The 26,038-nt window shown below is 37.1% G+C and overlaps 1 protein-coding gene across 5 annotated transcripts in view; it reads left to right on the top strand.

Moving 5' to 3' along the window:
• Positions 1–26,038, top strand: part of lingo1a (leucine rich repeat and Ig domain containing 1a) — a 121,984-nt gene that overhangs the window by 73,474 nt on the left and 22,472 nt on the right. For 4 of the 5 annotated variants that reach the window (XM_051885287.1, XM_051885288.1, XM_051885284.1 and 1 more), the window contains one exon: positions 2,648–2,790. The gene's annotated coding sequence lies outside the window, so the exon portion shown is untranslated. Of the gene's footprint in view, positions 1–2,647; positions 2,791–18,557; positions 18,891–26,038 lie in introns of those variants that run through there. The other variant, XM_051885289.1, reaches the window with a different exon arrangement.

The following is a 26,038-nucleotide window of genomic DNA, read 5'->3' as shown; positions in this document are numbered from 1 at the left end:
CCCTCCCAGCGGAGGCAATCAGTAACACTGGACTCTCGCAGCAGAGCCAATCAAATGGAAGTGTTGTGAGTTATAATACTGCAGGTCTCATTTAAAATATATTGAGTGGTGTTAAACTTTGAGAAACGGTCACATCTGCCACAGCCATGTGAGGATACATGTAATGTAGCTCAATTCTAAATATATGTGGTGGATGTGTTATTAAAGAAATATTTCTTTTGGGACTTTATTATGAGTCATTATGTGGTTGCTAAGTTGCTCAGAGGGGTTTTTATTATGTTGCTGTGTGGTTGCTAGGGTGGTCTGTGTAGTTGCTAAGACTGTGACATTCTGCTCTCTAGATACTTGAGTCTTTCCTTCAATTCAAGTCTATGGGATTTTTTTGCCATGTTTTTTTGTCCACCAGGTGCAAATCATAAGTGGGTGTTTTTAAACTTTGGGCACTTTGATTTTTATTAAAACAAACTGTTTTCAGTTTATGTGTTGCTTTACTCTCAGACTCATACTTTCAATATTAAATGGTTAGAGATCAGAGACTATTCCTTCATACAGAATCTCTCCAGATCCGTCAGATTCCCAGCTCCATGTTGGTGCTTCTTCTCTTCAGTTCACTCCACATTTTTGTGTTGGTTTTGATGTTTGTTTTGGATCATTGTCCTGATGGAAGATCCACAGCCCATTATAGGATTTCTAGCAGAAGCGGTCAGGTTTTGATTTTTTATCTGTTGGTATTTGCTAGAATCCATGATACCATGTATCTGAACAAGATGTCCAGGACCTCCAGAAGAAAAACAGGCCCACAACATTAAAGATCCAGCAGTATATTTAACCATGGGCATGAGGTACTTTTTATCCATGTGTGCACCAAACCCATCTGGTGGGTTTGCTGCCAAAAAGCTCTTTTTTTCAGTTTCATCTGACCATAGAAGCCGGTCCTGTTTGAAGTTCCAGTCTTGTCTGACAACTGAATATGCTTGAGATTGTTTCTGGATAAGCAAGGAGGATTTTTCTTGAAACCCTCCCGAACAACATGTAGGTGCTGTTTGATCTTTTTTTTAGGCTTTCTGAGACTCAAGACTCAACTAATCTCTGCAATTCTCCAGCTGTGATCCTTGGAGAGTCTTTCGCCACTCAAACTTTCCTCCTCACAGCGCATTAAGACGATTTAGACACACATCCTCTTCTAGGCAGATATGTAACATCTTTAGTTGATTGGAACTTCTTAATTATTGCCCTGATAGTGGAAATGGGGATTTTCAATGCTTTAGCTAGTTTCTTACAGCCACTTTCTGTTTTGTGAAGCTCAACAATCTTTTGCTGCACATCAGAACTATATTCTTTGGTTTTACACATTGTGATGAATGATTACTGGAATTTGTCCTTTGTGTTTCCTCATGTTTATACTCCTGTGGAACAGGAAGTCATGGCTGGACAATTTCATGTTCATGATCACCCTGGTGTGCTAAAAAAATGTAAATATGAATGGGAATATACTTCAGAGATATTTTATTCATAAAAATTCTAGGGGTGCCAATAATTGTGGACAACGTGTTTTGGAGAAAAACATTTATTTCATAATGTGATTTTCCCCACACATTCTTTTCCTTCAATGAAAGGTTAGATTTTTGCTAATTGTATGAATTAAAGATCAAAAGGATAAACAATGCAGATTTATTTTTACAGTCATCTTTGATCATATTTACCAAGGGTGATAATAATTCTGACCACAACTGTACACCTAGGATGGCTTGAGGTAGAGTAAATCATGGGACAGTTTTCATTTTTGGGTGAACTATCCCTTTAATTGTAATAAATCAGTGTTTTATATGAAAATTGATTATTAAAACGAACTATTATGTTTAGAATTTTGATAATCTAAATATAGAGTGAAAAAAATCATGTTTATTGTGTTATAATCGTCACGACTGTCCCTCAGTTGTATTTCCATAACAATCAGCAATTCAGCCACGATTTCAAAAGTTAAAGAGTTTGAGATTAAATATGAGACGTGATGTGTAAAGAAAACAAATTAAAATTAAGGTAAATATCACTTGTGAACAGAATGTTTATTGCGCATCATTTCCAGTCAAGCTGGAATTTTGTTCAAAATATTAATTTTGTGCATTTAAAATGCTAGATGTGAAATAGTATCAATGCTGTTAAACAAAATATGTAATTTGAGATTTGGTGGAAAAAACATCAAAAAACAAGACAGATTTTCCCTGTGATGAATTTTTATTCACTAATAGGACATTCTTAGTAAACAAATTAAGCTAATGAGAGTGCGAAAGTGTGTTTTAAGACTTTAACTCCACAGGGACGAAAGTGTCCATAGTTGAAAGAACACCAAAGTCCAATAACTTAGCAAAGTAATAGAGCACCTTTAATTTCAGATATCAGTCATGTCTGTAGGGTGCGGGGTGAGATATGCTTCAAATTTCAATACTTAGTGTTGGAGTTTTTTTAAATCCCTAACCCTCAGTTTGAGCAATAGTACCAATAGTGATGCCATTTGGCTTAGCAAATGCAGCTAATAAATGAAATATATATTCAAAAACACCCATATTCAATCCAATAAAATGTACCCAAATGCTATTGTGCCATTAGTTCTGAAATATTCTCTTCTGCTTTATCTTTGTCATTATAGTTTCTGTATCTGTTCTGGGATTTTCCACTGAGGAGACATTAAGACAGGGGAATGTGGACCCGGGAGAGAACGTGTCTCCATCTCCTGCAAGATTCCTTGTGAACCAGCCTCCATCCTAAAGAGCAGAGAAGCGTTTACTGCCCGTGAGTACAACTCAGCCTCTCCTGCCGAGCGAGTGATTTGTGTTTCTGTGATGTTATGTAAGTGCTGGCATGGTATTTTTCCTCAGTATACTGCCGTCTCCTGCAGCTACACTTTAAATCATATTAAAGCCAATGTGCCAGAAAAGAAATAGAGTTGATTTCGGAATAAAAGAGGTGCCGCATTGACAGACTGTGAGCGCAGTGAGTGATGTCAGCATATCTGACAGACGGCAGCTTCCGTAGGAGTTTACAGGGGTTTGTCTGAACGTTAAGAGCCACCTGGAGACGTCCAAATGTGTCCGCACCCACAAACCCAGTCGGAGCAGAACAAACACGCCCACTGACACGTTTCGGCTTCAGACGACACGCCCACTGGTCGTTCACACACCACCTGACGAGCTCTCATCTGATTGGCTGGATTTATGTAATTCAGGGTTCACAGGTTTGTCCTGTTTACAAGCTACCAGCTGCTACAGGGAAGCTGCTTTCCTGCTTTCTAAGGAAGAACTGGATTTAAGTGGGATGGTGGATGATGGGATTGTTTGCGGCACTTTTTGGTTTTGAATTTTACAAAATCAGTGTAATCTATATGGTAATCTATTGATCTATCTATCTATCTATCTATCTATCTATCTATCTATCTATCGATCTATCTCTCTGTCTGTCAGTCTGACAGTCTGTCTATCTATCTATCTATCTATCTATCGATCATCTGTCTGTCTGTCTGTCTATCTATCTATCGTCTGTCTGTCATCTATCTGTCTGTCTGTCTGTCCGTCCGTCCGTCCGTCTATCTATCTATCTATCTGTCTGTCTGTTGTTCTGTCTGTCTGTCAGTCTATCTATCTATCTATCTATCTATCTATCTATCTGTCTGTCTGTCTGTCTATCTATCTATCTATCTATCTATCTATCTATCTATCTATCATCTGTCTATCTGTCTATTTGTCTGTCTGTCTCTGTCTATCTATTTTGTCTATATGTCTGTCTGTCTATCTATCTATCTATCTATCTATCTATCTATCATCTGTCTGTCTGTCTATCTATCTATCTATCTGTCTATCATCTATCTGTGTCATCTATATTTCGTCTGTCTGTCTGTCTGTCATCTATCTATCTATCTATCTATCTATCTATCTATCTATCTGTCTGTCTGTCTGTCTGCCTGTCTGCCTGTCTGTCTGTCTGTCTGTCTGTCTATCTATCTATCTATCTATCTATCTCTCTATCTGTCTGTCTTTATCTGTCTATCTGTCTGTCTATCTATTTTTCTGTCTATCTATCTATCTATCTATCTATCTATCTATCTATTTGTTTGTCTGTCTCTTTGAAAGCTATTGAAAGTTTTATAGTATTTGAGAGGAATTTTGGGATTGTTTGCAGCACTCTTTCGGTTTCGAATTCTACAGACAGCTTTGTCGATAGATAAGTCATATTTGTCATGAATTTGTGTTCTTTTCAGTTCAGAGAGTTTACATACATCGCATTTGCTAGCACTGAATTAAAGTATGCATATATCTTCCAACCTGCTTTCTCAATATTGTTGTCGACCATTAAAAATCAGTTGACCAGTTTCAGTTGACTGCTAATCGCTTTACTAACCAAGCGTACATTATAAGACTAAATTTTGCCGTTGGTTAATGTTTTAAGTATGCGTCTAAATGTCCCAAATTGCAGCATAGATGCTTCGACGCATATTAAACTGGATTTAACCAGTAAAATGTGTGTATTATACCGATTAGTGATAGAGCAGCAATGAGCAACATCCAATGAAATTGCAAGAAACACAAAAATGAGCACAAGCCCATCCTCCTTGGTAGATTATCAAGAATGAACTTACATTGTGAGTGAGTTTGTGTGAGAACGAATTTTAGCATTGTACCTCCAGTAGAATGACCTTGTAATTGACATTTAATTTTGCAAAAAAGTGTGCACTGATGTGACAGAATACAGCGGGCGGTGGCTTTTTGTGACTAGAATGGGCTGAAGTGTGGACTAGTATTTATGCTGATAGTCAAAAGTCTAGCTACAAAGACTGAGTCTGATTTGAGTCTTTTAGATCCAACATTCTGTAATGGCTATTTCATTGTAATTGGTTGTAGTAGTTTGCTTTATGCTGGGTTGTTTTTGCACCTCTGTAGCTAGTAGAAGCCATGAGGTAAAAAAGATCCTCCCAGAGTAGCAGGATAAATGAACCTTGTATTATTTTGGTTTGTCATTTTGAATGATAGCGTATGAATTCCAACCCATAAGCCAGGATTTGAAAGCCGTATCTGTGCGGAAACATTACAGCCCTCCCTCTCTCTCTCTCTTTTTTCCTCGACTTGCTTCTGTTCTCCATCATTTATCGTGACTGTGCGGAGAGGAAACCAGGCTGCAGTAAAATTGACGGACGGCATTTCGCATGACTGAAGACAAATGACACGCTAGATTCTGCATGTGTGAATCTCTTTCTCGAAAAACAGGGAAAAGGATAGGAGCTCAATTTCTGTCTGAGAGTGAGATGAGATGGTTGGGCTGTTCTATCTCTCTCTGTCGTCTTCTGAAAGATGGCTTTTGCTGCTGAGAGTCTTGTGGAGGTTCTAAGGAGCTCCATTTTCTCTCGACTCTTTCTGTCAGATCACACACCATAACAACATCCTGTTAAATTTACGGTAAAACACTGGCAGCTGCTTTCAGGGTAAAAAAAATAAAATAAAAAATTTACAAAACATATTGAAATAAAATAAAATCATATATGTAACTGTTACTTAACAATATATAACTGTACAGAACAATATATTTTTTCTTGTATTAATCATTTTAATAATTTAATATTTATTTAAATAATAATTATATGGTATATTTTATAGTTTTTGGAATTAAAAAGTATAAATTATAACTATTTCGGCATCCATCCATCCATCTTCCAGTCTTACTTTTTGGATTTAAATTAGACCAGTCTACCTTTTTATGTAACTGACTTTAAAAATGCATGACCAGTCTTGAAGAAAAATTAGATGACAAACTGTAAGACTAATCTAAGCACTTTAAGCAACCAGCCACAGACTTCATGGGAGACTAGTGCTAATGTTACTGTCAGTAACGTGTGTATAGTCTCGTCAGGATCGACTGGTTATATTCATACACAGACAGATGGTTTCTGAGCAATGGCTCTTCTGTGATTTATTAAAATATCTGCTTTCTCTGACAGCTGAACATTGCTGCTCGCCTACAATTAGAGCAAAATGAGATCAGAACAGCACTGACGAACAGCGTCATTTCAACCCCTAACACACACAGGGTGGCAAACACAAGGTGCTGATGCATGCTGGGAACTGCTGTAGATCTCTGCTGAAAGAACTGATTGTAATTGTTCGAAAACTCAAGCAAAAGACACCCCGCTCGCCTCTGTTTATGCATGAGATTAGTGTGTGTGACTGAAGAAAGAAGAAAAGAGTAAAGGTTGAGAAACTGAGCGGTACTTTGTGAATATTCATATGAACATTTGAATATTCATGTTCATGAATCCATGCATGCTTAATGAGATAAAGAAGTGTTTATGCTGCCTCACAGTAAATTTGACTGTAATCTGAGTGTCCTGTGCTGTTGAATAGCTGCCACTGAGATATAAAACCATCAGAGGTGGAAAAATGGATTTCTGGAAGCGTGTGTGCTGGAGAAAGATTTGGTGTAATCTGCGTTTAAGAGGGGGGACTTGTCGTCAAGGTCAGTCTTTTCCCTCTGAGAGGCGGCAGTGTGAAGACATTTCTCGGGTGGTGAGGAGGCTGCTGGGAAGGAGATTTGTAGCCGGTGGTGAGGGGAACGGAAAGAGTTTGGAGATTACGCCACACATGCATGAATCTGGAGGGCGGTAATGTGAGCTGGAACGTGAAACTGGTGACCAGACTTCTCAGAGAATGCACACCATGGCAATGTTTGCTGAAGTAATATGCAAAAGCTCATTTATGTTTCACTGAACCGTTTTTCCTCATTCCTTGGACAAAAATGAGAGAACAGCAAGAATACAGAGCTATAAAATGAACATGGATGGATCATTTCGTCTTGAAAAATGTTTGCATCCTCTAAGGCCCTGTATCCACCTGGTATTAAGATACGTTTTCGCCAACGACGCTAAATACTGGGTGTAAAACGTTTTGAGCTTGTCCACTTTCGACCACTTCCAGAGGTAGTTGAAAACGCATTCGACCGGATTGCATTTGTGGTGTAGACCAGGGCTTTTCAACCTCTGCACCTGTTAATCCAGAAGCATACACTCGAGTAAAAAAGCGAATGTGAGATTTTGCATTTAGTCATCCTCTACAGGGGGCAATTTGACTATTCTCCCTGCTAATCGTTGGCTGCTACAGCGGCAGATCTCCAGATTTGGTGCAATTAAATTAGAGCAAAAACAACTAAAAACAACATGGATGGGTGGCTTGTAAAAAGCAAGAATACCAGCAATGGTAAAACGGTTCAAAAACTTTCTCCTTTCCAAAGAGCTCGGGAGCTTGTGCTCCTGTGGTGTTTGCATCTGCCGTTGCTAAGCAATCATGAAACACGTTCTCCATGAGGACAAGGAAGTTTCAGAAAATGATAAATGGATTTCCAGCCATTTTATATATATATATATATATATATATATATATATATATATATACTTTTTTTTTTCAAGGTTTATTTTTGGCGATTTTTTCTTTTACGAGGTGGGAGAGAGAGAGGGACGGGATCGGGAAAGGTCTGCAAGCCGGGACTTGAACTCAGGTCGCCCGAAGCACAACGGCGCTATATGTCGGCGCACTGCCCACGAGGCTATCGGCACCAACTCCAGCCATTATATTAGCTCTACCGTTGCTAGATATATTTATGCAGATGAGAAATAAGCATCGCAATGCCATCGCTCTCTATTTAAGCACGCTTGTTGCGCGTCTACATTTATAAATAACGATCTTGAGCGCGTCGTGAGCGGCCTCTATAGCTGTAGACATGGTTTTGCACACTATACGCAGCATATTAAATAATATAGCAATGATGTTCGAAGACATCAAGTATATATCAATGATATTGGCGTTGGTTGGGGGGTAGGGGGGCGTGAGTGAAATTAGATAATCTTAAGGCGGCGCATGTCCAAAAAGGTTGAAAACCCCTGGTGTAGACGCTCGTGTGGTCGAATGCATTCGAACAGCCACTAAAGACCGCCTTAGGGGCCATTCACATATCGTGTCTTTACCGCGCGCAAGTCAGTTATTTCAAATGTAGCTGCGCGGCAGGCGCGCTCATAATGGAAATGATGCGGTCGCGATGCGCACACGGTGCGTTTTCCAGGCGCATCGAAATGAAAAATTCTCAACTTTTCAGAATGCCGCAAGCGCACCGCAGATCATGTAACAAGAACCAACCGATCAGCTTCGGCCTTTCCGTAACAAAACATCGAAAGCTCAGCCGAACAGCTGATCATAACTGTACAGGGTGGTTTTTATATCTCATCTCCATAAATATATCTAGTAGTAAAGCTAATGCAAGGACTAGAAATCAATTTATCCTTTGCTGAAACGGCCCCTTACTCTGCGCCAACTGACCTAATGCGTAAACATTATGGAAAGTGCGCTAGCCGGATGGGATTTAAACTTTGTCTGCTGAAGACCCAAGATTGGTTTGAAGACGAAAAACTGTACAAAGCACAATGATCTTGCAGCTATCAGAGCAGAAACGAAAGCTGATGCTCTCCGTATGGTGTCCGTCGTCTCCGGGTGCGTTCATATGTAAATTGCTCAAGCTTATTTTGTCCATTAGATCGAAAGATCTGAAAAAGCCCATACATTTACCCGCCCATACGCCCTCCCCTCGAAGAAATCAGGACAGAAGTGGTTGAAAATGAGACAGATTAAAACACCAGGTGTAAATGGGTATGAGTCGCCCTCATCCACTTGTGATCCGATCAACAAAAAAGCATCTTAATACCAGGTGTAAACAGGGCCTAACTTTTGATTACAGACTTTGGTGTCTTGGCAAATCTGAGAGTTTGTTGAGATCTCTCCTCAAACACATTAGGGAATTTTTCTGAGGAGCAGGAGACATATGCAAATGTTTGCGCTCCATTTAATCTCACTGATTTATAGGAGAAACAATTGAGATATTAATTAATAATGTGATTTTTCTTCCCTAATGTGCCATACTCTAACTCGCTTGCTGAAAATATGCATAATTTCTGCTGATGTGAAATGCAAAACACTTGTGTTGGTTTTCATCATGAAGCACTTAAATGCTAAAATTTGTTGTGAATTTAATCACTGCTGTCAGTGATCCAGCAATAATATGGTGACAAATGGTTTGTAGTATGTAGGTTCTAGATTTCCAGCAGTGATTATAAATCTGGGGTGGATCCAAACCAGCCTGTGACCGCTTTAAATATTCTTGCTTTATAAATATCCTGCCTGAAAATAGACTCTACGTGAGATGTTGCTAATCATATGGACATTACGGCAGAGTGTAAATGAAGCCAAAGCAAAGGTACGCCATTATTCAAGCAGCTATGTGATTACATTTGCCTAAAATGGCTCTATTGTGTAGGAACAGAATTCCCAGGTACCTCCTCGGGTCACGAGGGAACATTGACTCGATCTTTCTTATGGAAAATTCAAGTGGTAATTCCAGATGAGTCCAGCTGATTAGAGCAGCCGCAGGAGGGGCCTGTGGGTAAATCTGTGATTCGCACCCTCGGTGTGGTCAAAGTAAGGCCGTCGTTCCATTTGGGGAATGCAGCGATGGGTTTTTAATCATCTCCGAATTACATCAAACTCTGCAGGATTATCTCCCCTGCTGCCATCTGCCTCTTAATTAAATTGTCTTTAGACTGAGTTTGTCTATTGGGATGATATGGGAGGATCTACCTAAAGGAAATCAATCAAACAACCTCATGATCCCTCCGAAACACTTTTTTGAGAGCTTTGTTTTTCCTCCTGACCTGTAGCTGGTTCCCTGGCCCTGTGGAAAACACACTGTTGGTAAAGATTTTCTGCTTATTTCCACACCAGTGTTTACCAGTGTAGTTTTCCCTATGGCAGGGGTTTCAAACTATGAGATAATCACACACGGCCCCTAAAGTGTTGCTAATTTATCCTTAAATCCAGACCACAAATCAATTTTCATTTTCTGAGATTTGCTTTGGCATTTAATGTGATCCCTCTCTTAAGGGTTGCTATGAAGTAGCCTAATATGTATTTTAAAGGCCTAAAATATAAATGTAAAAGCACAGTGGGTAGAGTTTTTTCCAAACGTTTTAATGCCAAGGACCCGAAAATTTGATGCTCCCTTGGGACAGACCTTCTCCATCAATATATTTTGAAGTCTGCATGAAATGGAAGTTGTGTTAGTTTTTTCTTCCTTATTTTGACTTATATCCGAGTGAAGCGGCTTCTCAAACAAGAAAAATGTATGGCGGGACTTGATTTTGTCCATGAGAAATTAATTGGATGGTTGCGGTTTGCTATTGGTGGATCTCATGTGAGTGACAGGTTGCCCCGTCCTCACACCAGTAAATATCTTTACAAAATACAAAAGCACTCATTTAGTATTCCCTATATAGCGAACGTCAAGTAGTGCATTATGTAGGTAAGCGATTTTACTTCCATTATTAATCAGTAAAGCCTTCTTACATTGGGTGCACTAGTTGAGGCGACGCTCCTTCGGATGATGAACGCCCCATCCTTATAAATTTAAATACCTGACCATTACAGCAAAGCCAGCTTGTGATGTTTCTGGTCTCTTAATAGGACTGCTACCTGCCTGATCTTCAAGGAGCAAATTACAGTTCATTGCAGGCATCATTAGTCCACTAAACATGCAGAGCAGTGCGTGTATGAGGGAGAGTCGCTCGACTCTGAAAAGGTCTTTCCATGCATCAATAACTGTGCCAATAAATGTATATAGACAAAATTCAAGGTTGTAAAATGTATCTATTTGGTAATTTGAGAGCTCTACTCTATAATGCTGATCTGATGTTTTCAGCTACATTCTGCATCTGATTTGTGTACATGGCATTTTAGAAACACTATCTGTCTGAGAGATCTGTAGAGAGAATTTGTGAAAAAAAAAAAACCCATCTATCCTCACATTTACCACAGGATCATTGTACCAGCGTTAGATATTTATGAACCCACTTAGAAGGTACAGGAGAATGCACACATGCATGCATACTTACACTTTGCAATAATGTAACGTCATTGATCTGTAAAATAGCCTGTGCTGGTTTATTCTCCTAGAGTGGTTTGATGGTGGTGAGACGTACTGGCACATACGCCAAACTTTCAGCCAAACTCCAAGCTGATCTGCATCCAAATTCTGCTGTCCATTCATATTCTGCTGCCATACATTTCTTTAATTTGCCTTGTTCATGAGCTAAGTGTTTTTAATTGATCTTACTTTGAGTGTTCATCTGGGCAATTCTGTTTACTGAAGTCGTAATTGAGATGCAGGATAAAAATAGGCTATTGGTTTCCACACAGATGCTACATGATCAATTCTCATCCCAGCACTGCAGCTGAAGAGGATTTAATACAAGTACTGTAAGATTTCAGCTTTGTAAGATTTCAGTACTGTAGGATTTACTTTAAGATTTCAGTACCCAATGGTGTTAGTTTTTTAAGGTTTTAGTGCTTTAGGTTTCAGTACTGGATGCATTTTTGTACTTTATGCAGTTTTGTAAAATTTCAGTACTATAGCATTTAATTACTGTAATATTTCAGTACTTTACATAATACTGTAAAATGTAAGTACTGTAGAGTTTTAGCACTGTAAAATTTCAGTATTAAAGAGTTTTGTTGTATGATTTCAGTACTGTAGCATTTCAATACTCTAATATTTCAGTACTTTACATAATACCGTATAAGTACTGTAGAGTTTTAGCACTGTAAAAATTTAGTATTATAGAGTTTTGTTGTATGATTTCAGTACTGTAACGTTTTAATACTGTAATATTTCAGTACTTTACATAATACTGTAAAATGTCAGTACTGTAGAGTTTTAGCACTGTAAAAATTTCATTATTATAGTTTTGTTGTATGATTTTGGTACTGTAGAGTTTTAATACTATAATATTTCAGTACTTTACAGTCTCAATACTGTACAATGTCAGTACTGTAGACTTTTAGCACTGTAAAATTTCAGTGTTATAGAGTTTTGATGTATGATTTCAGTACTGTAGCGTTTTAATACTGTAATGTTTCAATACTTTACATAATACTGTAAATTGTCAGTACTATAGTTTTGCACTGTAAAATTTCAGTATTGTAGTTTTGTTGTATGATTTCAGTACTGTAGTATTTTAATACTGTACTATTTCAGTACTTTACAGTCTCAATACTGTAAAATGTCAATACTGTAGAATATTAGCACTATAAAATTTCAGTATTATAGTTTTGTTGCATAATCTCAGTACTGTAACATTTTAATACTGTAATATTTCAGTACATTACATGATACAGTATAATCAGTACTGTAGAGTTATAGCACTGTAATGTTTCAGTACTTTACTGTTTCAAATGTCAATACTGTAGAGTTTTATCACTGTAAAAATATCAGTATTATAGAGTTTTGGTGTAGTGTGATTTCTGTACTATTTTAATACTATAATTTTTCAGCACTTTACAGTCCCAATGCAATTAAGATTTATGTACTGTATGGTTTCATTACTGTAGGGTTTCATTGAAGTAAGATTTCAGTACTTTCAGTACTTAATACTGTAAAATATCAGTGCAGCGGAGTTTAATAATGTATTACTTCAGTCTTGTGACTTTCTTTTGCTGTAGGGTTTCATTATTGTTGTAAGGTTTGAATGCAGAGCACATTCCTTAGAGAACTGCTGCCTTTGATGTTTGGGTGAAAATGTGTTTCATGAAGTGCAAAATCTGAATATTATGCTTGTACGTGGGCAGTCAGTGAGTACTGATTATGTAAACCCTAACGATGACCTCATGACCCTCAGTCAAAGGTTACAAACTTACTGAAATAATTCACCGTACTGTCGAGGCTTAGAGTTTGACAGCATGTGTTGTAAGACTGAGAAATAAGTGGTTTTGAGACCTAATGTGGAAGAGTGTATGATTTCTTTTATTCAGATAGTTTTAATCATTGAAAGGTCTGGAGGCAGGATTTGAACTGGATTCTCTGGACACAAAACTCTACATATTATGTTCTGTAACCTGACTGGTGCCCTCAGAGACAGAGAAAAACAGGTCACTCCAAAACTAGTTCAGGGGTTTTTCCATTCAGTGACTACCTTGATAAAACGCATTTTTACAGTTTGTCCTCTTTCCTGTTCATTTTACAAAATACTAATATATTATCTGTGCTCTTAATTGGCTAATGTAAATCATTTTAAGTTAATATGTCAGCTGATCTGGTCATGTCTGTGCATTGTGTTTTGGGGGAGTGGCCAGTGTGTTTTGGGGTGTGTCCACTGTGTTTGGGGGTGTGGTCATTGGTTATTTCACCCACATATATAATTAAGTAGGCTCTGGCAAGGAGTGGGAACTTGTAAGGTCTATAAATAGTTGTGGGTAGTTTTCAAGGGTTATAGTCATGTTCACAGTTCTGTTTGTTGTTATCTGTGCTATTTTGTATTAAATTATGGTGTTTATTTCAAAGCTGCCATCATGGAGATTAGTGTTTCAGAAATGTGAAGTATATAGTAACACATTCTTGCTTAATAAAGTGTAGTTATAAATCTATTGAGAATAAATGAAAAAAATGTGTTCATTGTTTAAGTAAAATAAACATGATTAGGTTTGATTTGCTCACTTTACTCACTACTCACTATAAATAATTGAAATTATGATTGTTAATACATAATATAGTTCTGAAATGTGTATTTAACTTTTTTTTTCAGTGTAGGCTCCCACTTTCTCTAACCATGAACCGGTGATCGTAAAATTAGATGCTGGTAATCCTGACAGCCCTTGACTCAGGGTGTGTGTGCGTGTGATCTAAGTCCGTGTGGGTAGATATGATTGTTACCAGCATAGCAAGAGAATACAGAACAAGAGAATGAGATTTTGTTGGTTCCAGATGAGATGAGTGCTGTGCTGGAAACATCTTTTAAAGTAGCTATTGCTGTCTCTGCACTGCAGCCTGCGGCTGGGAAATGCCATCAGTAATACAAAGAGAAATATCTCAACATAGTGTATTGTGTGTGAGCCCAGCTAAAGTGAGTCAAGCCATTTCTCTCCACTCCCCTCCCTCGCTTCCTGGATCTGACAAGCTCAAATCTGATTGGCCGCTTTACGAAACCCCTTGGAGTGTGCAGGATTTTGTAGTAGTCCACCTGGAAATGAAGTCACGTTTAACATGGTACTAGGTTTATAAAATGAGAACTACTGAGGAAGACCTATTTGCTTTTCCAAATTTGCCAGGTTAGTGGCATCAAATCTTTAAAAGATAACCAGAATTTAGTTGATGCCTAGTAGCTACACTCTGGGTTTCAATTCTGGGTGAAAAACAAAGTTGGGTTGAAAATGGACAAATCCAGCGATCGGGTTGTTTTAACCCAGTGGATGGGGTAAATGTTTGCCCAACGTGCTGGGCAGTTTTATTTAACCCAACTATTGTTTAAAAATGACTATATGGCTGGCTTAAAATGAACCCAAAATAGGTTGGAAATTAAAAATCAGACACATAATTACAAGAGGCAGCAATAATAATCAAACTGCCAAAGTCACGCCCCCCAGTGGTGAACCATTGAAATTTCAAAACACTTATGACGTAACGAAGCCTCATTTACTGAAATCACATGACTTTGGCACTCCGAACCACTGATTCAAAACAAAAGATTCATAAAGCTCCGAAGCTTCATGAAGCAGTGTTTTGAAATTACCCATCACTAGATATTGTTGAATAAAGTTGTTATTTAGTTTTTTTGCTGCACAAAAAGTATTCTCGTCGCTTCATAACATTAGGGTTGAACCACTGTAGTCACATGAGCTGTTTTAAATATGTCTTTAGTACTTTTCTGGGCATTTGAAAGTGTAAATTATCTTGCTGTCAATGGAGGCCTCACTGAGCCATTGGATTTTATCAAAAATATCTTAATTTGAGTTCTGAAGATGAACGAAGGTCTTACGGGTGTGGAACGACATGAGGGTGAGTAATTAATGACAGAATTTTTATTTTTGGGTGAACTAACCCTTTAAACATTACCAGCGTACCAATACTGCTGTCATTATGTAAATTCTTTTTAATTTTTTTTAATATTATTTTATTATTTAAACATTACCAGCATACTGACACTCATTATATTAATTTTTTTATTATTATTATTATTTGTATTTTGTAATTATGTAATTTTTTTTTTTCCTCGACTGCCTATTAATCAACTATTTTAGAATAAGCGGCAAGTACAACAAACTGTTGGTTTCTTAACATGTTGGTCAGATGGGTGATTCTTGGCCAGAATAGTTTATGCTGCTAGTCAAAAGTCTGGCTATGCAAGGCCAGGCCAGAATAAGACACAATGTGGACAATAATCAAATGTCTGTCTTTTATGTCAGTAGAAGCCATTAGTTTCTCTACTAGAGAGTATTGTGTTGGATTCTGTGCGTCATTTTGACCTTTCTAGCCCTGGAAAGAGGCGAGACAGAGATAGAGAGAGCAAAAGCGCAGGATTATTCTGAAACTGAAAGCTGCTCTGTGTGCAGACGTAGTTTGTGTCACACTGGACTTGTAGATCATATCAAGTGTCGCTCATACGTCAGATTAGGCCTAATATGCGTCTGCCCTCATCACGACGTCCTGTGCCTTACAAACTATTCAGATTTGTCATGCTGTTCCAACATTAACTGTGAAATAAATCATGTGGTTTGGAAGATGCCATTCTGATGTTTGTTTTCTCCCGGCTGACGGCTCTATTCCTGTCGGTCTCATTTTCCCCAGTCACAAAGAATCAGCTGGAGAAACCAACACAGACATCGAGCACCAAATGAGAGTAGAAATTGGCTTTGGCGAATAAATAAAACTGTTTTACATGGTTTAAGTTGAATTTTAAGAATATAGTTTAACTCTCTCTGAGTGATGTGGGTGTTTCAAATGAAAGAGAGAAACCGTGTACTAGAGAAACATCTGTCGCGACTCATTTGTCTTCTAGCCACTTTTATATCAGTGTACTATAAGGAATTTATCTAGGATTCCTACACTCTAAGAAGATAAGGTCTAAATAGAACCTGTCAGACGCTTCATATAGAACCTTTTAGGTTCATGGGATCATGTTATGGATTTAGTTTTAATTCATTAATTTTCTTCTTGTTTTTTTTTTTTTCTGTTTTTTTTTTTAAACGGCTCACACATATTTTAAATTACCCATTAAACATGAAAGTGTTATGTAATCATTTAAGACATTTCTTTAAAATTGAGTCAAGAATGCTAGGGTTCAAACTCAGTTAAACCTGTGTGTAATGTTTTCGTTTCATACAATTAAGCCACCAAAATGAATATATTATGAACAGACATCATGATTGGCTTCCTTCGAATGACATCACAGATTTTTTTATGACATTTTAATGCTGATTTGTATGGAAGCTTGTTTCTGCCACTGAATAAAAAATGAAAAAAGTAAGTGCAACTTTTTATCTCATAATTTTTTTACTTTTTTTTCTCAGAATTCCATTATATAAACTTGCAATTGCGAGTGAAAAAGTCAGAATTATGAGAAAAGAAGTCTGAATTGCGAGATATAAACTCGCAATTGCGAGAAAAAAAGTCAATTGCGATATATATATTCGCAATTGCGAGAAAAGAAGTCAGAATTGCGAGATATAAACTTGCAATTGCGAGTGAAAAAGTCAGAATTGCGATATAAATTTGCAATTGCGAGAAAAGAAGTCAGAATTGCGAGATATAAACTCGCAATTGTGAGAAAAAAGTCAGAATTGCTAGAGATAAATTTGCAATTGCGAGATAAGAAGTCAGATTTGTGGAAAAAAAGTTGCAATTATCTTTTAAATTGTTTTATTCCGTGGCGGAAACAAGCTTCCATACATTTGTGATGTGAAAAAGGCAAATTATAATATATAAAAATAAAAAATATTTATGCTGGTAAATTCATTCAAAAAGTCTATTTTGGATCCTGGACACATCTCTCAACCTCTCAATTGATACCGTTTTCACCATCTTACAACAGGAAGTTCACTTTGAGAACTTGAGGCTTGTTAGCTGTGACACACACACACACACACACACACACTCAGGTGTTAAGTGACTCCAATCCTGTAGGTTTAGTCTCTGCATACCCGTGGCGTCTGCAGAAATCTCTCATAACTCATCTGTTAATGCAGCCCAGTCGGAATAAGACCATCGATCCAGGCATACGTCTGTCTGGAAAATCTCCTGAACGCAGCTTTAATCTGATTTATCACGCCAAGAGGAGCTGAAAATCCTGGGCCGCCCATTTACTGAATGCAGTTATGGGTGCGTGTGATGTGCACTGACCCCTATGAATTTAAACAGACAGCTGTTATGTCATGGGAGGCCGTTTGTTTATGCTGCTCACAGCTATTGTGTTCAAACAGCTTCTTCAGGCAGATGCTTAAGGTGCCCGGAAAATGTTTTTTTAGGCAACAGCCATCTGAGAGCAACAGTGCCCCCTTGACCTCATGTGTGGTACTACAGTCAACAACAGCAAAAGAATGATTATTCTGAACATTTTCCTTATAAAAAAAAGGTTGGTACATTGGTACAGTGAGGGTTTCAGAAGGTAATACTTTGATATTAATCATATAAAAATATGAAGTAACATAAAATTTTACCTCAGACATCTTTGACATTGTCATTGTTTTGACCAAGAATGGAAAAAAAAACACCAAGACACTTTTCAAAATATCTTTTGTGTACTATAGAAGAAAGAAAGTCATACAGGTTTTGGAACTATAGGGTGCTAAAAATGACCAAATTTTCATTTTTGGGAGAATTGCGTCCTTAAATCCCCCATGTTCACCGCTGTATAGAGATGGATTGTGGTTAAAGTATACATAAAAATTGGCATGTGTCGGATTTGGCAATGTTTGTGCTGACTACAGATCTGTAGGCCTATAAATTATTCCTGAGACTTGTACAGCTCAAAACCAGTGATCTATATTTTTCTTGATATTGCTTCTCAGGTGTTTTTGAATTCACCCCTACTGCTTTTTGGTCATAAATATGGCGGCTGTGAGGAAAAGGTCATGTGACTGAAACAGTTGAATATTCAATGCTACAGTTTGATTAGCTACCACATTTATTTAGCGTTCTCTCAATAATTGCTAATGCTTGTATCATTCTCAAGTCATTTTGGATAAAACCACCTGCTGAATGAATAAATGTAAAATGTATATTTACAGGTTTGGACTATGTTTTAAAGTATACTGTGGTATTACCATAATGGTATGTTTTCTATAAGGGTCTGTTTATTTTTATTTAAGAACAAATGTAGATGTCTTATATGCAACTCCCCTTAAAGCATTTACCATGGAAACACATCAAATACCCTGAATTGAAATAAACTGAATTAAATGTCTGAAAGGTTCTTGATACCTCTTATACATTCAATATCGACAGTAACTGTACTTACTGATATTTTGGCGGGAAATGTGGCTCTCATGGTAAACTGTCGCGAGGGAGAGACATATTTCTCTCAATATTTGCGTGAGAATCTCTCACATGCACGCACGCTTCGTTGCAGTTTATTTGTTCAGAGACATTTCGAAGACTGAATAAACGGGACTGGAGACGCGCGCTAGTGCGCGCACTTGTGCTGTGCGCGTGTGTGTGAGGTGCTCTCATTCGGCGCTGGGTGAGTCCAGACTGCAGACCGAATCACTGCTGTGATACTAATAGGACAGACGGAGGATATCAGAATATCTGTGCGACTCCTTGAACTCGTCGATCAGCCGAGAGATGATGATGATGATGATGATGATGATACCTGTGATTCAGTGAAGAGAGTTTATATATATGTGCCTATGAGGGATTCTCTGTGATCATATGAGGGGTTTAACATACACGGATATAAGCACTTTCCGCGGTGTTTCTGGACGGATCGTCGCGTTTTATAAGATGAACATATCCGCGTATGTGTTATTGCAACGATACATGATGCTGTAAGTTCACAACGCTTTAGATGTAAATGCGCGCGCGTGTGTGTGTGTGTGTGTGCACGCGTGTGCGTGCGTGCGCGCGCGAGTGTGTGAGAGCCAAAATGTGATTATATGTGTCTTACATATATTAATATATATTTAACAGTGCATATTATGCATAAATGAAAGTAGCATCAGTATACTATGTTCATGTATGTTATCCCAGACAATTCAGAACAGGTATTTGGGTTAGTCAGTGTTGTCTGGGAAGCTTTCCTCTGGATTAATGATTTTGTCATGTAGTTATTGAAGAAACAACACATATTTCACCACACAGTTTGTCAAATGAGTTTGACATGGTCAGAAATTCAGGGGTGCCTCAATTCCATCGAAAGTGAAAACATTTGCCCCTGTAATGGATTTTTTTTTTCCTATAACCTGATTTGTAATACAGTTTGATATACATTCTTAAAAATAAAGGTTCCAAAATAAAGCTTTTTCACTGTGAAAGAACCATTTTTGGTTCCCCAAAGAACCTTTCAGCGAAAAGAAAGAACCATTTTCCACTATAAAGAACATTTTGTGGTTCTTTATTGACATATGGTTCCATGATTCCATAAAGAACCTTTATTTTTAAGAGTGTATGTTCTACTGTAGTATTCTATTGAAGGCCTTCATATTAATGCATAAAATATGAGTTGTTGTGAGAAACATTTTTAGAAAGTTTTAAAATTTAGAGGGCAAATGTTTCCTCTTAATGGAAAAGTGAATTGCTGATCTGTGATGCTAGTGAAGCTCCATGCAGAAAGGCTTTAGAATGGTTGAACAGTGATGTAGAATCATCTAAAAGGCTGGTTGGAGTACTCTAGAATGAGCAGCTGTCTTTAATAAGTACTGTGCCATTCAGTGAAGTTGATTTCTGAATTGATCTGATTTGGAATTGAGGATTGGATGCCAGGTGCTGTGGTATCTCTGTCCACACAGAATATTAAATCAGTCTGGGCAATTTCAACCCAGCTGGCTCGGGCTATATTGGGTTGTGTGTGTGTGGGTTATCCGTTATGTCTGCTGCTGTTGGATTAGTTCTTCATATAAATCTCACAGGAGTTGAAAGATTTCCCACAGAAATACTGGTCCAAATATCACTTCCTCAGTGTGAGCTATGAATTCAGGGGCCTTGTGAATAAACGTTGGGTACACATAAAACTTGGAACGCAGGGCTCTTGTTACACCCACGTGGGAAAAAGCAGGCTTGACGTGACAATGTGCTTACTGTCATGCGAACGTTTGACCCTGTACATTTACTCTCTCGAATGACGAAAAACATAATGCGTGTTTCATTGTGATCGCTGGTTTTACAAATGTAATCAGCGTGATCGACGGCACTCGTGGTGCAATAAAGGCACAGGCGGAGAATCAATTCGCTTTGTGTCAACGGAAATCACTTTCATTACTCCAGTGTGCAAATAATATGATGTACAAATAGGTACGAGCAATGTCATTCCGTCAGGGCCTGGATGAATCTCTGATTCGTACGTTTTATTTGATAGTAGATGCTATCTGGCTTTAAACTCAAGCTGTGTGACTGGGCTTCTTGATGAACACGTTTGCAGCACAGTGTGGTGTGATTTCATTTGTATAGCCAACAAGGTGACCCTGTGTAATTTTTCTAACTCCCAGGATACCCAGCATCTGACTGCAATCACCAATCCTCAGGGAGCAAGGGGTCATTTACCTGTAATACTTTACCAGTAAATGTAAATTCTGTCATTGTTTACTCACCCCAATGTCATTCTAAAAAAAAAGCTTTCCAGCTTTACAAAAAGGATGCGAAAGCATTGTAAAGTATCCATATGATTTTTGTGCTATATCATTAGCCAAGTTTCCATCCATTTTTTGCGATGTTTTGTTGCTGACAAAAGCAAATATGCACAAAAAAAATTTGCGAAATTAGCTGTCTCGAGGCATCCAGTTGGCCTTTTACCGATAAAATGGTGTGCAGCATATGTTTTATTTTGCTAAAAAAAAAAAAAATCTGCCCTTGAGCCGTTTCCATACATAATTTTGTGTATATCACAAATTCCTATCTTTTGCATCCCAAATATTTATAAAATGTACAGAGTAATGAGACAATTGAAATTTACCAGTACTTAACATATAATGTTATTAAAAATGTTGCCTTAAGGGTAGCAATACCACGAACGCAGAGGCTGCATGTATAGGCTAAGGGGCCGTTCACACAGAACGCATTTTTTTATTCCAGTGCGCTACTTTTCCATTGTTTTTCTATGTAAACGTGCTAGACGGACGTGTATGACCGTTACGCTTGCATCTTTTGCATCGCCTCGCACGAGCACCGCGTTTTTAAGATGCCGTGTCAAGTTAAAAGAATTTCAACTTTTACAGTTCCAAAACAGTGGACCAATCAGAAGAACTTAGAGGCGGGGCAAGCGTTGTGAGTTTCTGTTTACAGTAGCAAGTTAGCTTGGCAACTGTTTTATTTGACGGCAACATGGCGGAGGAGGCCATATCCAGTGCGATTATTTTATTTATTTTTTTTCCATGTCAAAAATAGTATCTATCTATTCTGCTGTTCACCTATTTCTGTTATTTCCGTTATTGCATCACGTCTCAAAAGCGCGTCTCGAGACCCTCACATTCTGCGCTGTGCTTTTTTAAAAAACCATTCCTGACCACTGCATCTCGAGTTTTTAGACGCAAAGACACGTTCTGTGTGAACAAGCGCTGATTCTGCCATGTGACACCACATTTATTTGCGTTAAAGCTTTTTTCTCAACAAAAAGTGTTTTCAAAACAATTTTTGTGACATTTGAAGTATTGACAGAATTTATGTGCTAAAGATAAACGGAAAAAGATTGTCGACTTTTGAGAAATTTTATCAACAATTGGCATTTCCATCAGCTATATTGCGAAACATTTTGAAGCACTAACCCTTTTTTCCGCAAAAAAAATTCTTGGATGGAAACCTGCCTAGTGAGTGTTTTGTTGTCACATACACATAAAAATAAAGCTTCCAAAAGGGGGTTTTCGCAGTGATTTCATCAAAGAACCGTTTTTGGTTCCCCAAAGAACCCTTTCAGTGAACATTTAAAGGTGTACTTCACCGCTGAAAAAATGGGCTTTCAATAAAATTTGGCTGCCTATACAGTAGAAAGATGAAAAACTTTTTGAAATCGGTGCTACCTGAGTAGAGAGAAAGAGAAAAAAGGGCTGTTGTCTTTACTTTTGCCAAATAGGTAGGAAGACTTCAACACCCATAATGCACTGGTCATGTTGCCGTCCAAGGCCACTCCCACAAGTCTGCTATGGATATGCTTTCCAGAGTCAAATAGTGCCTTGCTTTAGTAGGAAATACTTCTTAGTAAACTTTTAGTCACATTGGTGTTGACTTGTATTGTTCCCGGGTGTGAGAATTCAAAAAGTAAATGTTTAGTGCAAGTGAGTTACTTTCAGTTTCCAGTGAGGAACCTGCGCTTTGTAGGCATTCTAAATGCTGCAAAGAATCGTAAATATGGAGAGAACGCGGCGATGGAAAATCTGAAAAACCTCCATGTTTGTAGTCAACACTTCAAACTGAATGATCATGCACACAGTGTATTAGGCCAAAAAGAGGGGGAAAACGGTCAGTTCCGCTTGAGGCAAAACGCCGTCGCGTACAGATAAGAAAGCTGTTGCCATAGTCTTTTATTTTTCCCATAATGCTGTTTAAAGAGTAGACAAAATACGATACTACCCTTACAATAACTGTTCTGTTAATAACCCTCTGTCGATCCGACTGTCTGTGACCTGGGATACAAAAATGTGGAAGTACAATCTATAGATTTCACAAAAGTCCTGGAGCTGTCTAAAGACGTTTTCAGACAAATAAACATGAATTTCTCGGTCCAGGTAGCACGGAGAACGAATAAACATTGTTCATTTACATATACTACCAACATTGTAACAATACAAAGTGGGTTGAAAATCGGTAAAGTTACCATTTTAATTATCTGAAGAACCTTTAGTGCAATGGAAAGTTTCTATGCCAATGAAGAAACTTTATTTTTAAGAGTGTAACTTTGACCAAAATTTAAGTTGTTAATTAGTGCTATCGGATCAGTGATTCAGTGAGTCCAGTTTGTGAATGAATCATTTAGACTGGTTTTGTGAACCGAATCAACTGACTCATTGACAAGATTTGTTCGAAAGAATTAATCATTCACGAATCAGACAATGATTGGAATGGTTATGTCGTATGGTCTACTTTTAGAGTTGAATATAAAATAATTTTGGGTAAATGTATAGAATGTAATTTCAGGTAAATAAATAAATACAAAATAAATTGTTCAAAAGAATGAAATATTCACTAATCAGACAGAATCGTCATTTTTGGGTGAACTGTCCCTTTAAGAAAATCTAAATGTCTTATGTATTTAATTTGTGTCTGCAGATATTGATATTCTTATGTACACACACTTTTAGAATCCAACTTATGCTAAAAGTTGGATTCATTGAGTTACGTCGTACGAGAGTTTAAACAGCGGTGTAAAGATCTGCCTTCTTAGCGGGTCATTATGCAGATGAGCGGGAGGAGTTTGTGCCATTGTGTCTTATTGCTGATTACTTCCTGTGTCTCACACACACATGCTCATTTACCCCTGGCTCTTTAAAGTCAAATCACTTACAGTCTCATAGCGAGAGAGAGAAATAGAGCAGCTTACCGCTAATCTTTAAATGAAATGCTTTTTGCCCAGGAGAAAAGCCCTACTGAATAACTATTATTTTATCCATTAGTTTTGCATTAGTTTCCTGAAATTTAAATTGCTGTCTGTTTAGCAAACAGTCAGGGATGGTGCATCCAAATTAAATTATTTTGAAAATCAGGATTTTTGCCTGTGCATTGTCAAAAGGCTCTTCCTCTCTTCATTGTTACATTAGTGATATTCTCCAGCAGATGTTTAATGCTGCAGCATCATATTATACTTTAAAAAGACATTACATACAGTTGAAGACGTCTCCATAAAGCGACATGAAACTGCATTTATGTATGATACATGAACGCTGGATTCATGTTTTTATGATGACTCGGAGGATGTTCTGGAAATGAATTGGCAGTAACGAGCCAGCAGAGCTCATTAGTGTTGCAGGGAGAAGATGCTCAAGGCCTGCTGAGTAAATGTTAATCACAATGGAAGACTCTATGGGAACAACTTGGAAATGTCAGGTAGTCGTGCGGCGGGGCCTGGGCTGTGGGTGGTGCTCGTGTTGTGGATGTGTTTTTTTCGTCTGTCTGTGGGCAGCGCCTTTATTGTGACTGGGCGGTAGGATTGAGTCAATACCAGAATTTTAACTTTAGAATGAAACTTAAAGGGTTAGTTCACCCAAAAATGAAAATAATGTCATTTATTACTCACCCTCATGCTGTTCCACACCCGTAAGACCTTCGTTAATCTTTGGAACACAAATTAAGATATTTTCGTTGAAATCCGTTGCCTCAGTGAGGCCTCCATAGCCAGCAATGACATTTCATCTCTCAAGATCCATTAATGTACTAAAAACATATTTAAATCAATTCATGTGAGTACAGTGGTTCAATATTAATATTATAAAGCGACGAGAATATTTTTGGTGCACCAAAAAAAAACAAAATAACGACTTATATAGTGATGGCCGATTTCAAAACACTGCTTCATGAAGCTTCGGAGCGTTTTGAATCAGCGTGTCGAATCAGCGGTTTGGAGCGCCAAAGTCATGTGATTTCAGCAGTTTGGCGGTTTGACACGCGATCCGAATCATGATTCAATATGCTGATTCATAACGCCCCTGAAGCTTCCTGAAGCAGTGTTTTGAAATCGCACACACTGCACCTTTAATCAATATCATATAGGCAATAAATAACCTCAGATGACATGATGTAACTGAAAATTATTTTATTAACACCACTTCATAAAACCTACATTGTCATTTTGATTTTGAAAATTTTGATTTAAAAAAAACTACAATATCATATTTCTAAATAAATAAATAATACAAATTACAATCTAAATTAAACACAATAATGATAACACAAAAAAATTATTTTAAAAAATCTATATTATCATTTTTTTTAATAAATAAATAAATAATACAAATGGCAATCTAAATTAATTAATTACTTAATAATGATAAAAAATTACTGTTTAATTTAGATTGCCATTTGGATTTTTTTTATTATTATTATTTAAAAATATATCATATTTATTTTTAATAAATAAATAAATAATCCAAATAATAATCTCAATAAAATACAGTATTATTATTATTATATAAAAATATGAAAGGTAAATTTTGATTTTGAAAATTTGATTATAAAAAATCTATATTATAATTTTTTTTTAATAAATAAATAATTAATCGAAATGGCAATCTAAATTAAACACAATAATTTTTTATCATTATTAAGTATAATTATAAGTAAATTATAAGTAAATTGGAATTATATACATATATATGTGTGTGTGTGTGTGTGTGTGTGTGTGTGGAGAGAGAGAGAAAGAGATAGTCCAAATAATAATCTAAATACAATAAGATTTATTATTATTATTATAAAAATCTCCAGAAAATCTTCCAGAATTAAAATTTAACTGGTGATCTGCTTTTTGTTGTTTATACAATAAGATTTATTATTATTATTATTATAAAAAAAATTAAAATTTAACTGGTGATGTTTTTTGCTGTTGTTTGTTTTTTAATGGGAGGAAAATTATATTATAAATGACATAAGACTAAATACTAATATTAAAATAGAATTTTAATTTCCAGATGAACTATTCCTTTAAAACAACATGTAACCTAATTCATGTTTTCTAAAATTATTAGGGAAGTACTTGGATGTGCTGTTGGTTCTGCAGGTTCAAGGGTTTTCGTTTAGTCTTTACAAGCAATATCTTTTGCTTCAACCTCCACTGTCATCACATACCAAAATTTGTGAATCGATTATGAGTGGGCGGAGCTTGATGTGTTAATATGGGCGGTGCTTTTATTGTAATTTGATAGTGCTTGTTTTGTCGCTGACGGCTGTATTGTATTGTAAATGTGGGTGGAGCTTCTATTATGTCTTCTGTTAACATGCAAATCTGAGGCAGAGATTGTGAGTACTTAAATAGCCATAGCCTGTTAAGTATTTTTCGAGT

Source organism: Ctenopharyngodon idella, chromosome 24 (genome assembly GCF_019924925.1).
Source record: "Ctenopharyngodon idella isolate HZGC_01 chromosome 24, HZGC01, whole genome shotgun sequence".
Taxonomy (NCBI): domain Eukaryota; kingdom Metazoa; phylum Chordata; class Actinopteri; order Cypriniformes; family Xenocyprididae; genus Ctenopharyngodon; species Ctenopharyngodon idella.
This window is presented reverse-complemented; position numbering and strand designations above follow the sequence as displayed.